General features: G+C 38.3%; 1 protein-coding gene across 2 annotated transcripts in view; it reads right to left on the reverse strand.

Moving 5' to 3' along the window:
- Positions 1 to 13162: 13162 nt before the first annotated feature.
- RNF122 (ring finger protein 122) overlaps positions 13163 to 13373 on the reverse strand; it is a 30928-nt gene continuing 30717 nt past the window's right edge. The window contains exon 8 of one of the 2 annotated variants that reach the window (XR_012472822.1): positions 13163 to 13268. The gene's annotated coding sequence lies outside the window, so the exon portion shown is untranslated. The remainder of the gene's footprint in view (positions 13269 to 13373) is intronic. The other variant, XR_012472823.1, reaches the window with a different exon arrangement.

The raw sequence follows: 13373 nt of genomic DNA on the forward strand, positions 1-13373 counted from the left end.
ATTACTTCTCCTGCATGCATATGGTAGGTTAAGTACCTCTTTTGCTTCCTCCCTTTTGCTGACACTTCTCTCCTCCTGTACTTGTAAGACATAATGTAATTTACTACAATTAAAATTGTTCTTAGGGTAATTGTGCTAGGAAATTCAACAAGCCAATGAGGATAAGAAAAGGCACCCCACTTCTCCCTAGAGTCAGGCTCTACAGGACTAAATCTGGTTCAAATTGCATTTTTTTTTGCAAATGGGGATGAATGCCCAGCTCCTCTGAGCCCAGCTAAGTGGTCCCTCTTAAGGCTAGATGTGGAAGAGAGGGGACATATTCTGTTTTTGAGGGATAATTTCAATCAATTCCAAGTACCTTTTTTAGAATCCTTGCATATGTTTTTGTTTTGTGCATATGTGTGTGGGGGAGGGGACATATAAATTTGATTTCTTTCCTTTTAAACTAGGCTTGCTTGTCCTAATGTGTTGTGTGTGTCTGAAATCCCATTAGCCTTGCCCTGTGCTTTGGCAAGAATCCATCTGGGAAATTTTAGCTGCCCTATGGTGCAGAGACACACAAGAAATTTTGATTGGACCCCCCCAGTGGGATCACATTGATGTTTAGGAACCCTGAGAAATTTCTGTGCTGTGTGTGAAAGGAACACCTGGAAATTTTGTCCAGGCTTCTGACTGGATCACCTTATGGTTGAAAGGAATTATGGGAGAATTTCCAGCTCTTGAGGGTTCACCTCCAGAGCAGTTCCTTTTAAGGATAGATAAGTAACTTGTATTGTCCTCTGTCACTGACAAAGGCGATTGTCTGATCCCCATTACTAACCCAAGAAGGCTGTATGTCACTGGGCAGCAGCCTAAGTATAGAGTCTGCTGTTTTGAGAATGAATAGAAAGTGGTGGTAGATTGTCATCCCCAAAACCACTTGTATACTAATTGTTGAATGTGTTGGAGCTACTTGCTCCCTCTGGCTGGCCCCTAACCTTACTTAGGTACTGATCGTCCTTTCCCTAAGACTTTCTAGTGTTCTTCTTGGGCTCTACCCCTTGTAGAAGAAAGAGTAGGGGAGGAGAATAGTTTTCGTTTCTAGCCTCCCAAAGGATGATCCTGAGAAGAAGAAGTTCAAGATATTAAAATCTTAGTTGTCTGGAACTGGCCTGGATCCCCCTGCTTTGGGGAAGCTATAAAAATATGAATCAATAAAATCTCTTTTGTTGTATTTTTCCAGTAAAGGTCCTGGCAATAATAAAATTAATTTCTTTTTCACTCTGGTACCTTTATCACCTGTTGTTTCTGCCTTAACTGACTTGAATAATGTAACACACATAGGTCTATAATGCAAGAATTAACAATGGCTTTATCTTCATATTACCTTTAAAGATGAACAGTAATATAAATAAACTTAGAAGAAACAGAGAGACAGAGATGCATTTTCAGAATAAACATAGTCTATCTTGGGGAGGAGAGAGAGAAAATGAAATTTTGTCTTGGATCCACCCTTTGAGTATGTTCCGGAAAAATCAGAATCTGTTCAGACTTGCCTCTTGGTCTAAAGGAATGTAGCATTTGGGTTGATATGGGGGTGGGGTGGGGGTTAGGTTAAGTGGAAGGGGATGTTAACAAGCGGTCAGAGTTGCTTCAACTCTCTTAATCTCCAGCATCTAGCACACTGCCTTATGTGTAGTAGGTTGTCAGTAAGTGTTTGTTGACTTGTGTTGACAAGCCACTTGACTAGTCTTAGGAGACAATGGTTCTGTGGTTGGGTTCTCAGTCAGAGTCCTGTAGACCACAGATGTACTTTGACCTACCTGCACCAAGCCTTAATTCTTTCCTTTTTATTTTGTTCTCCTCTGTTTATGTTTTCTTCTCTCCTTTGATTATTTTATTTTCTTCTTCAGTGGTTCATATAGTTATTTGCCAAATAGCAACCTCGATATATATTTTTATGGGAAATATTTTGATTAATTTCCTTGACCTCTTGGATTCTCTTTCTTTTTTTTTATTTTAAACAAGAAGTTTATTTAAACAATACTATCTAAGATCGATTTCTCTATAGTAATTTATTCCTACTGAGAGACAGAGATTGTCCTACATACACAATTTCCAGGTGTTCCTTTCACACACAGCCACATACAAAAATGTCATAAAATTGTCCTTGGTTTTACAATGATAAAAGAAAAACATTAAAAAATTATCCAGTCAAACAAGGTATGCAAAGATTTTTTTTGTGAGTTTTTGTTGTTGTTAATAACTTACTAGAATATAAAGTTAAAAACTGAATGAGCATGCCACTAATGGAAAAAAGGGATATTTTCACAGAACCTATTTGTTTGTCTTCCTTCCCATCTCTATTTGATATTGATTAAAACATACCATTGGCCATTTAGTTAAATTAAAAAAATACACATTAAGCCTGTGCATTATAACACTCTTTACTTTATGTACAATAAATGAATGGGGGAAGAGAGAAATAACTATGCCACAGTAGTCAGAATGTAGATGAACCAAATCTTTGCTAAGTGTGACTGTAATTGTTTTCCTTGGGAGCACAGTTCTGGAGTAGAGTTGCAGGTTCTCTTTTTTAGTTAATGCCTCCTATCTGCTGCTGCTGCTGCTGCTGCTGCTGGAATGCATCAATTTTAACTTCAGCCTCCATTTCCAACTGTGCAGGTGTGTCTGTTTCATTGATTGGTTGTCCATCAAATCAGAATCTGATCTGCCTCATTGACAAACCCTGTCATTCACAACAGGCTTTGATTAGCTTACTAAACTGTGTGAACCACTTAATCTTAAATCACAACACCCAATATCTTGCCCTGCCATCTTCAAATTAATGTGGTCACTGCTTTCAGTCTGACTCCTTCCTTCAGCTTTCCATTGGTCAGAATGAGTCCAGGGACTTAAAAGAGACACAAGAATGATCTGTTCCAAGGAAACAGGGGGAGAAGCAGGAACAGGAGCAGGGGCAGGGGCAGGGGCAGGGGCAGGGGCAAGGGCAAGGGCAGCAGCAGGGCAAGGGCAAGAGCAGGAGCAAAGTAAAGGTGGGGATGGTGAGGAGGAGGAAGAAAAGGAGGAAGAGAAAGGAGGAGGAGGATATGGAATCATTTTCACACTACAGAATCACATAATCTCAGAGATTCAACCATTAATCTGTTTAGAAATCCCTTCTATAGCATTCCCAGCAACTAGTCATCTGCATTCAGATACTTGGTGATGGGGAATTTATTACATTCCAAAGCTAGCTCATTCTTCTTTTGGGTAGTTCTTTGGGATGAGGTGATACATCTCCAAGGCCCCTTCTACTTCTAAATTCTATGATCCTAATTGTTTTCCTTTATATTTGCTTCTCTGCCGATTTGACCCAGTAATCCTTGTCCTCACATCTGGGGTCAAGCAGAACAGATGTCATGCAATGGAAAAGATTGCCATGTTTGGGGTCAAGGGGACCTGGTTGAATTCTCTTCTCTGCAAATTTCAGACAGTGTGACCTTGGACAAATGCTGTAACTTCTTTGAGGCTAGGTTTTCTTATGTGGAAAATGAGATGTTTGAATTAAATTACCTCTTTAATTTCATCTTGCTTTAATTTTATGATTCTAAATCTAATCCCTCTGATCACATCTCAAACACTGGAAGAGAGTTCTTTCTGGTCCTTACTAGCCCATCTTTTCTCCAGACTATATATGACCCTAATTGCTTTCTCTGATGCAATCTCTCCTTTTTCTAGGCAGACTCTCTTAACTCAAATGATACAATTGCCACTGGTGAATAACCAAGAGACCATAATGCACTACACACACACACACACACACACACACACTCCTATATACATATACACGTATTCATATGGATATATTCACCAGTTAGATGAAACAGTGACTAGAGTGCCAGATCTGAAGTCATTAAGACTCATATTTGTGAGTTCAAATCTGACTTCAGATACTTATTAGTTGGGTGACCCTAGACAAGACACTTAATCTTGTCTACCTCAGTTTCCTCAACCATAAAATGTTTTGGAAAAGGAAATGACAAGCAATTCCAATACCTTTGCCAAGAAAACCCTAAATGGGGGTCTTGAAAAATGACTAAAACAGCTAAACAAATCCATAGATACATTCACACACATATATATGCAAATATTATATATATATATATATATATACATAAATATATATATTCTTGAGGGGACAAGATTTATTCTTTTTGTCCTGCTTTGGTGTATACGATGCCTGGTCACACCAACTATCCAACATTATAAAAAGGGTTTGAGTAAATGAGAGTAAAATCCCTCTTGATAACTTAGACCTAGAATAAGATGGTAGAATTTTAGAGTGAACCTTAGAGATCATCTCTTTAATCTATCACTCTCATTTTACAGATAAGGAAATGCCCATAGATGTTAACTTGACCAATATCACAAGCAGTCCTGGGTGCTTCTTTTTTTAACCATATTGTCACTGCCTCCTTTGGCTTGGGAGCAAATCATACTGTCTTTCTCAACTTTATATCTTTTGCTAATATCCTGTTCTTGGCATACCCTTTTCTATCCTAAATCCTAGAGCCATAATTAGCATTTTTCGCATTTGGAATAAGCTTCATAAAGCTTGACTAGAACAAGTAGCATGAAGAGTGTCCTCAAACAACTTTTGAAGACAAATTCTGTTGCAGAGTCTGGGAAAAGGGCTATTGTGGAGAGATCTTTGGAGGTCAGGTCTGGGACTACTTTGTCTGGGACTGGGGAGAGGGATGATGGTGGAAAAGATCCAAAAGGAAGGATGCATAAGCCATTTTGTAACTTCCTTTTTGAATTATTCTTGCTAACTAGATATAAACTCAGTTAAAAAAAAGTTTTAAAAGTACTTCTGAGGGGAATATGTGCCATCAGCATCCTCTAAATGGCACTGCTCTCTTACCTGATCCTGCCCCTCTTTCATGACAAATCTCATGTCTCAGCTCTTCTCCTGAAGCCCTTACAGTTCAAATGTTCTTCCTTTCTTTCTCTGAACTCTTATAACAGTCTCCTTGTTAACTTAACCACAAACTGCCTTAGGCTGTCACTTAACTTTCATCTGCATGGCACAATTCTAGTTTGTCCCTCCAAAGAGAGCAGAAGCTCTTTAAAGGCAGAGATGCTGTGCTATAAGTTATTCTTGTGGATCTGTACAGGGATGAGCCTGTAGGAGAAATTCAGTAAATATTGCTTTTCTTGAATTTGATAACTTCCTGTTTTACTTCCCATGACCTTTACATAAATATTACTCCTCCACCTCCAGGCTGCTCAGTCAGTTAAAGGATCGACTATACCCTCCACCTAGAAAGCTATTTATATGAGTGATATACATGACTCCATAGGTCACAGATACTTAGAGTCATGGGGGGACATTAAGGGGATAATGGGGGATAATGGAGTCCAACACCTTTGCCAAACAGGGGAAATAGAATTGGAGAGAAGTGAGGGAAAATGTCTAGAATCCCACAGATAATGAGTTATGAATGATGGAGCCAGGACCAGAATGTAGGCTTCCTAGGATCCAGGTCAGGGTTCTCCCTACTATATCACATTGCTTCATTTACAGATTTCAGAAAAGGTTAAATGCACCAAAGAGAAAGTTAGCACAAAGATTCTTTGTTCTACCTATGGTCTGCCAGACTCCCTTTTCATAGTGGCTCCATCAGTTGACCATCCTACACATATTTCTACAGGCACATAAGACCAGAGAACATCTGCAGAATCTATCTTTCCTGGTGTTTGACTCTAGGCTTATTATTAATATCACCAGTGCCAATAGCAATGGATCTAGCCTAGCAAGCATGGTGCCAGATACATTGTTGTTGTTCTTCCCTCATTTCAGTTATGTCCAATTTTTTGTGCCCCCTATTTTGGGGTTTTCTTGGCAAAGATACTGAAGTTGCCATTTCCTTCTCTAACTCATTTTATAGATAAGGAAATTAAGGTAAATGGGATTAAGTGACTTGCCCAAGGTCATTCGGTTGATCAGTGAATGAGGTCAGATTTGAACTAACAACTGACTTCAGGTCCAAACACTTGATCCATTGTTCCACCTAGTTGCCCAAGTCTGGAATATAGTAGGCACTTAATAAATAAATGCCTATTAATTGTTGTTTTGGATGATCTTAGGTTAAAAAAGCTGGGTCTGAGACTCAGATCCTTTACTTACATCTCATATAACTATAGACAAGTTGCTTTACTTGTCTAAAAGTTTCCTCATCTGTAAAATTGGTATATAAATATTTGCACTATCTACTTTATAAGGAGTTGTAAAAAATATTTTGTAAACTAGCTGTTTTTAATCTCTTCTTGTGGCATGGCACCTTTTGCAGTCTGGTGAAGCTTATGGACCCTTTCTAGAAAATGTTTTTAAATGCATAAAATAAAATACATAGGTTTACAAGCCAAATCAGTTATATTTAAGTAAAGTTACCAATTTGTTTGTAAGTTCATAGTCTGCAGGTTAAGAACTTTTGTAAACTGCACAGTACAATTGAAATATGAACTCATAAAACTGTTGAATTCAGTCCAACTCAATTCAATACCCATTAAGCCTATCATGTTCACATAATAAAGATAAGACTCAAAAACAAAGTGAAACAGGTCTTGAATGGTATCTATGGCTCTGTTTTGAATAATTTGAATAATTTCAGCCTCAAGTACAAATATACTCGGTTGTTTTTTAAAATTTCATGTCACGGTTTCTTCTTTAAGGACATGATTTCTCTCTCATCACACTCAATTTGGATCAATGTACATGGCAACAATGTAAAGACTGGCAAATTGCTTTCTGTAGGGGTGGGGGAGGGAAGTAAGATTTGGGGAAAAAATTATAAAACTCAAAATAAATAAAATCTTTAATTTAAAAAACACTATCTGCCAAGAAAAAAAAATTTCATGTCACCCTGTAACCCACCCTGAGGTGATGTTGAATTGGAACCCTTTCCCACAGATTTAAGTTCTTCTGGGTTCTGACCTGACTTCTAAAATAGGGGGTCAGGTTTTTCCTTATATTATTCCCTATACTCTTATGCTCCATGTTCCTTCTATGAAGGTGTTAAAAAAAATGAGAGAGAGATATTTAGAGGGTCACTTCACTGTATAAAGTAGTAGATATCAATCAATCAATGAAAATTTATTAATCACTTACTATGTGTCATTTGTATTGGACATTTATTTATTTCCTTCACCACAAAAGAAATGCTTAATATAAAAAGATCAATAAATCCATCTTCATGAAACAGTGACTGGACAGGTGGAATTTCTGAACAAATATTTCACATCCATTTCAGATCTGTATTATCTCAAGGTCCAGGTCTTCTGGCTAGTCAGGGCATGGATCATTCCCCTAGTGGAAGTCATTTCCCCTGGGAAGAGTGTAGTTCAGAGAAATCACTCCCTTTAGATAATCAGGTTCTGATTCAAAGATTATGGACTTCCTGACGAAATAACAAAGGTTAGAAACATTTATCTCAGGATTGTTGTTAAGAGAAGAAACACAAAGCACAAGAAGTAGCTGAGGATTCGAGATCCTAGCTCATGCTCATCTAGGCAAGCTTTGCTGCCATTTGCATGTGTTTTAATTGCTGCTGCTTTGGAAAAGGAGAGAGATAAACTTACTTCTTCTTCCCCTCTCTCTTTTATAAATCCAGAGAAGAGATGATGTTGGATTTGTTTCCTACCAAAGAAGCTTTCCAGAAAGAGAGTAGAAACAATCTGTGCTTATGATAAAATGTAAAATTCCCTGTTTTATTTTTAGAAAGCCCTTCATATCTTGGTCTCCACCTATCTTTCCATTTTTCTTATGCCTCACTCCCCACAAAACACTCTGCCGTAAGATGAAACTGACCTCCTGGCTCCTTCTATTATAAGAGATTCCATCTTCAGACACCAGGCATTTTCACTGAATGTCCCCAAGTCCTTCCTAGGTTTGCCTCTTAGATTCCCTGGTTTCCTTCAGATCTAAGAGAAAAACCCTACCTTCCGTAAGAAATCTTTACTGAATCCCCTTAATTCTCATACTCTCCCTCTGTTGATTATCATATGCATATATGTATATGTTTATTTACACATAAATATACACATATATGTATTTGTGTGACTGTGTATATACATCTATGTGTACACATAGATGTAAACTTGTTGACCCACAAAATGAATGGTATTCCTGCTTCAACCACACATTCTCTGGGAATTGTTTGCACCTTTTCTCATCCTGTGGGGACATAGAGATCAACCAAGGATCTCTGGTTAATATGTCCATCAGGATGGGGCTAGAATGAAATAGGTCCCTCTTCTTAGGAGTCAAGCTTTGAATGTCCAGCTCCATGACCCAATCCAATCCTTCCTCCATATGTAGTTATGGAATCTTAGACTCCACACTTAAAGGAAATCTTGTAGACCACCTTAACACCTTGCAAATGGATGATTCCCTCCAACATCTCTGTTACAGACCTAAGGACAATAGCACCCATTCCTCTAGCACAGGGGTAGGAAATGTCTGACCCACATGACTGTATAAGACCTGTGAAATCACTTGGTCTGGAGCTTCTGTAACAAACACAAGCAGAACTCAAAATTCAATAAATTTAGGAGCTTTTTAGGGGTGAATTAATTAAATGTTCAACCAAATATATCAGGCTAATTTTTAAGTTGATGATCTTGTATGGCTCATGAATGATTTTATAAATATCCAAATGGCCCTTGGTTCCTCACCCCTACATCTAGCCTTTATTGAAATTCATTCTCCTTGAGCCTCATAAGTAAACCTTTAGGGGCACCTAGGTGGCACAGTGGATAGAGCACCAGCCCTGGGGTCAGGATGACCTGAGTTCAAATCCGGCCTCAGACACTTAATAATTACCTAGCTGTGTGGCTTTGGTCAAGCCACTTAACCCCATTGCATTGCAAAAACTTAAAAAAACAAAACAAAACAAGTAAACCTTTAAGTTAGAGTTGGTACTAAAGGTATGTCATTACCATTTTGCAGATGAGTCTCAGAAAAGTTAAGTGAATTATCTGAGATTGAAGAGACAAAGTTCTAACTTTCCTGTTGACTCTAAGTCTGGCCCACTTTCTTTTTTCTAAAAAACAAAGAAACAAACCAAAAAAAAAACCCAAGTATCTGGTGCAATGGATAGAAAGTTCCTGGAGTTAGAAAGACCGGAGTTCAAATCAATCATCCCTCAGACACTCACTGTGTGATCCTAAGCAAATCACTTGACATTTTTTGCCTCAGTTCCCTCCTCCTGTAAAATATGGATAATGATAACCTCTACTTCTCAGCATTGTTGTGAAGGTAAAATGAGATATTTGTAAAGCACTTAATTAATGTGCCTGGTGGCTCTTAAAAAATGCTTATTTCCTTCCCTCTATTTCTCTTGGTTTCTCTTTTCTCATATTTAAAATGAACCAGTTGGTCTTTGAGTCCCCATCCAGTCTAAATCTATGACCCTATGATTTCTGAACTTCTCTGACAAGAGGAGGGAGTCATGCTTTCTTGTCAATCCTCTGAAGTTCAGAGTTCAGAGTGGCAATGTCTTTCAGCATTTTCCTTTACATTATTGTGTCCATTGTCCAATACACTTCCCACTCCTCCGTGTTGCCTCCAGATGGCCTGGTTTAATTAGCCTTCTGATTCAATAGCTTAGTTCACTGTTGGTTTAGAAACGAATTACATAGGCATCATTTCCTTCACTAGATTCCTCCCCTGCCCATTATGGAATCAGGGTACTCTTGAGCAGGCCATCACACTTTCCTAAAATAGCTTGCTCTTTCACAGCTCGCACTCGCTACTTACTGACTTCTGTGTTCTATGGTGTGCAGTGCTTTTAATGACCCCAGGCTTCTCCCTGAAACAAAGACCCATCTTTTTCACATCAATATTCTTCCAGTGATGCAGTATGACTATGAGTCATGAAATTCCACATTCTCTCAAGAATTAGAGTCTTAGGTCACCCACAGGGTAATGGAGAGGCACATGAAGAGTGGGAGAATATGCTGAAATGCATAGCCATGTTGAGGGGTTTCTGAGGGACCCAATAGTCTGGGGAGAATGGATGGGAGGATAGGGATAAGGTTCACCATGATGAAGAGGGGTGAGAGAATGCCCACATTAAGGAAATCACACAAATCAAAGGAATAAAAGCATAGTTTAAAAATGGATTTTTCCACTTGCCCCACCCTACCTCTGATCTTTTAAAAAATAATTTTAATAATGATTATTGCTGATTCTAAAAGTGATTCCATTATTAACTGTATGATCCCTACTTACTCCCAACCATCAAGCTGGGTTTCTTTATTCTAGAGGTTTCCATGATACCAGTGCATCTCACTTTGAAAGAACCTCTATTGAAGAGGAAAATACTAACTACAATAATAGCAAAAACCACATATTTATATGGCAATTATTAAGTGCTGAACAAATGTTTTTAATTGATTTTCAAAAGTACCCCTTAGAGCAATCATTAACAGTACCCCATTCCCTTTATTGTCCCCAATACTTTGTCTTAACCATCTGTTTCCAGTCTCTGGTGAGCCCTGGTATGAGTAGAAAATAGGATAATGCTAAAGAAAGGCCCACATATGTAATGCTCCAAAAAAGAGAAAACTAAGGTCTTAGAGGATGAAGGAAGTTGACTGGAACCAGAGAAGATACAGAGACTGGCTCTAGATCTATTGCTATTTCAACCTTTTTTTTTCTTCTTTCAGCTGTGGCTCCTCTAATCTCATATGCAATCAGTTATCATGTCCTAGCAATTCTATGTCCAAAACATTTCTTATTTTGTATCATTCTCTCATTCCATTGACTCCTTATTGTCACCCATTTGAACTTGTGGTGGCATCTCCTTAGGGGTTATGATCTCTTTCTCTCTCTGTCATCATTCACTTTTTTTTAGGTTTTTTTTTTTTGCAAGGCAAATGGGGTTAAGTGGCTTGCCCAAGGCCACCCAGCTAGGTAATTATTAAGTGTCTTAGGATTTGAACCCAGGTACCCCTGACTCCAGGGCTGGTGCTTTATCCACGACACCACCTAGCTGCCTTCATCATTCACTTTTTTAGACTATCCTTTCTACTGTTATCAGGATCTCTTATAGGTCATTCTCCCATAATCTCTCTTTATGTCATAATCTCATTGAATTTAAAGTTGAAAAAGAACTTAGAGATCATCTATTCTAAATATCATTTTCTGGTGATACGTAAGGCAGATAGGTGGAGCAGTGGATAGAGAACAGTTCCTGCAGTCAGGAAGACCTGCACTCAAAATCCAACCTCAGATACTTGATATTCATTAGTTGTGTACCCTGGGTTAAGTCACTTAACCACCCCCTCCCAATCTATCTAGGTGTCTGAACATTAATGATACCAACAGCCCTAAAATTGTTTTTACATGTAGTTGGGGAAAAATAAAATACTCCTTAAAACTTTAAAAAAGGAAAGATTTTGATTGGGTTCAGAGCCAGAAGTACTGTTGACAAAGTTGAAACTGAGTTCTCATAAAAAAGAATCAATATGACTCTTCACTTGGCTCTTTTTGCTATTATCTCTACCCTAGAAACTTTTGACCAAGGGAGAATTGTGAGCCTCCAGTTTGGGACAGGGATAGGAGTTATGGGTCCCTTATCTTTCTACCAGAGTTTTATGTCTTCCGATATTCATAGTGATTGTTGCTTGTTGTGTTTATTCTACTCTGATGATAGGTGAATGAATATTCAGAGATGTCACGGATGGGTTACTTACCTTGCAAGATTAGAAAAATTGGAAAAGACATGAGGTTCCCCCAGTAATAGGAGTTGACAACAGAGAATACCAAAGCTGGTATTGTTGAATAGGTATCATCCTCCACTCCTTATTTTCTCTTATCTCTCATAGTCACTCAGTTGCTAAGTCCTGTTTTTTCCAATTTTGTAACATTTAATGTGTATATATCCTTCTCTTCTCTGACACTGCCACCACACAGGTATGGGTCCTTATCCTCTCATAGCTGTACTGTTACAACATCATTTGATTGGTCTCCCTGTTTCAAATCTTTCGACACTCCATTCTATCACACATTCAACTATTAAATTGATCTTCCTAAAAGTTAGGCCTAATCATGTCATTACTGTTCCTTATCCCTGTACAGTAAACTCTAATTGCTTTATATTGCCTCTAGGATCAAATAGAAAATCCTCTCCTTGGTTTTCAAAGTTGGCCCCTTCCACTTTTCCACTCTTATTTTGTACACCTTCGCCTCATGTGCCATTACACTCTTAAGTCAATGACCTTGGCTTCCAGGCATTTCCAACTCCAGGGCTTTTCACTGGAAGCCCACATCCTGTAACTCGCCCTTCTCATCTTCTTGCAGGACAGAGTATAAATTCACTGTTGGGCTGGCTCAAGACAATTGCTCCTCAGAACTGGTTCCTTAGTAAGTCAAGTCAAGTCAAGTTAATCGATAATGGTGGGAAAAGCACACTAAATAAGGAATTGTGAATAATAAAATGGGAAGACCTCATCTTCTTAAAGTTAAACTGAGAACTCTTGGCAGGGGCAAGTAGTCAGCTGATTGCCTTCTGTGAACCAAATTGCTAGTATGAGTAGAAACTGAAAGAGTAAGCTGCAAGGGGTGCCACACATATAAAGAAAAAGTCAGGCTCTTCTACCTGGCAGTCAGGTTCTCTTTAGACTGACTTTACTCTACCTTTTTAGATGTATTTCATACTTTTTTTTTTAATAAGATGTATTCCATCCCATTTCTCTTCCATATCCCTCCCCAACAAATACAGGTACAATACTTTCCCACATATATGTCTTTGTTCCCACAATTCCCTAAACTTGGAATTCCTTTTCCATTTCTCTTCATCTATTGAATTCCTATTCATACTTTAAAGGTGAACTCTCATGAAACTTCCTACGGGAAGTCTTCTCTAATCTTGTGGGTTATTGCAACTCACTCATTTGCTGTGTGCAGGCATGTCTTGGAGATGTTTAGGTTTAGTTCCAGGCCTCTGCCATAAAATGAATTTCTCAATGAATCAAATTGTATGAATTTTTTGGTTTTCCAGTGTGTATAAGAGTTATGTTTATACTATACTTTAAGTGGGCAATAAAAAACAAAATGCATACCTTAATTAAAAAATACTTTATTGCTAAAGAAGATGCTAACCATTATCAGAGTCTTCAATGAGTTGTAATCTTTTGTTGGTGGAGGATCTTGCCTGGATATTGATGGTTGCTGACTCAACAGAGTAGTGGTTGCTGAAGGTTGCTGAAGGTTGGGGTAGCTGTGGCAATTAAAATAAGAAAACAATGAAGTTTGCTGCATTGATTGACTCTTCCTTTCATTCAGTGGAAGCCATTGCACGGTTATTAAATGACCTAAGTTCAAT

The sequence above is a fragment of the Macrotis lagotis genome, chromosome 1, assembly GCF_037893015.1.
Source record: "Macrotis lagotis isolate mMagLag1 chromosome 1, bilby.v1.9.chrom.fasta, whole genome shotgun sequence".
Classification (NCBI taxonomy): Eukaryota; Metazoa; Chordata; class Mammalia; order Peramelemorphia; family Peramelidae; genus Macrotis; species Macrotis lagotis.